Source organism: Pygoscelis adeliae, unplaced genomic scaffold, assembly GCF_000699105.1.
Source record: "Pygoscelis adeliae isolate BGI_AS28 unplaced genomic scaffold, ASM69910v1 Scaffold67, whole genome shotgun sequence".
Taxonomy (NCBI): Eukaryota; Metazoa; Chordata; class Aves; order Sphenisciformes; family Spheniscidae; genus Pygoscelis; species Pygoscelis adeliae.
The window spans coordinates 2772273-2772775 of record NW_008825271.1 but is presented as its reverse complement, the minus strand read 5'-3'; positions in this window follow the sequence as shown (position 1 = coordinate 2772775).

Below are 503 nucleotides of genomic sequence, written 5' to 3'. Positions count from 1 at the left end.
TTTTTTTTTTTTTTTTTTTGTAAAATGTTAGCACACGCGATTTTAGCTAAAAATCAATTATTTCAACTCTGAAATTCCCCCACCACATCTCATTGACATTCTGGCCAGATGACTCCTGCTCCTATCCTTTGCTTTAGCTGGAAGTCCAAGACCTGCTTTGGCTGCAGTATGATAGTGAACCCTGGTGAAAATCCTAAGATCTGTGATGTGACGTGTTTCCAGCTGAATCGAGGAAATATCAGTTCTGCTGGTTGAGGCATGGGCATAAGCTCATCTGCAGTACTGTGTTCAGTCCTGCTTCATGAAAGATTATTTTAAATGAAGACAAGTGCAGAAAAGAACTAGCAGGTTGAAATAGAGAGGAGAAAATTCAGTTTGATGTCGCAAAATGAAGACTAAAAACAAATACGATCGCTTACTGCCACAACATAGTAGAGGTAAACACCAGAGAGAGGAGAGCGCTGTAATGTGTGGAACAACATTAGCAAAAAGTCAGACTGGCA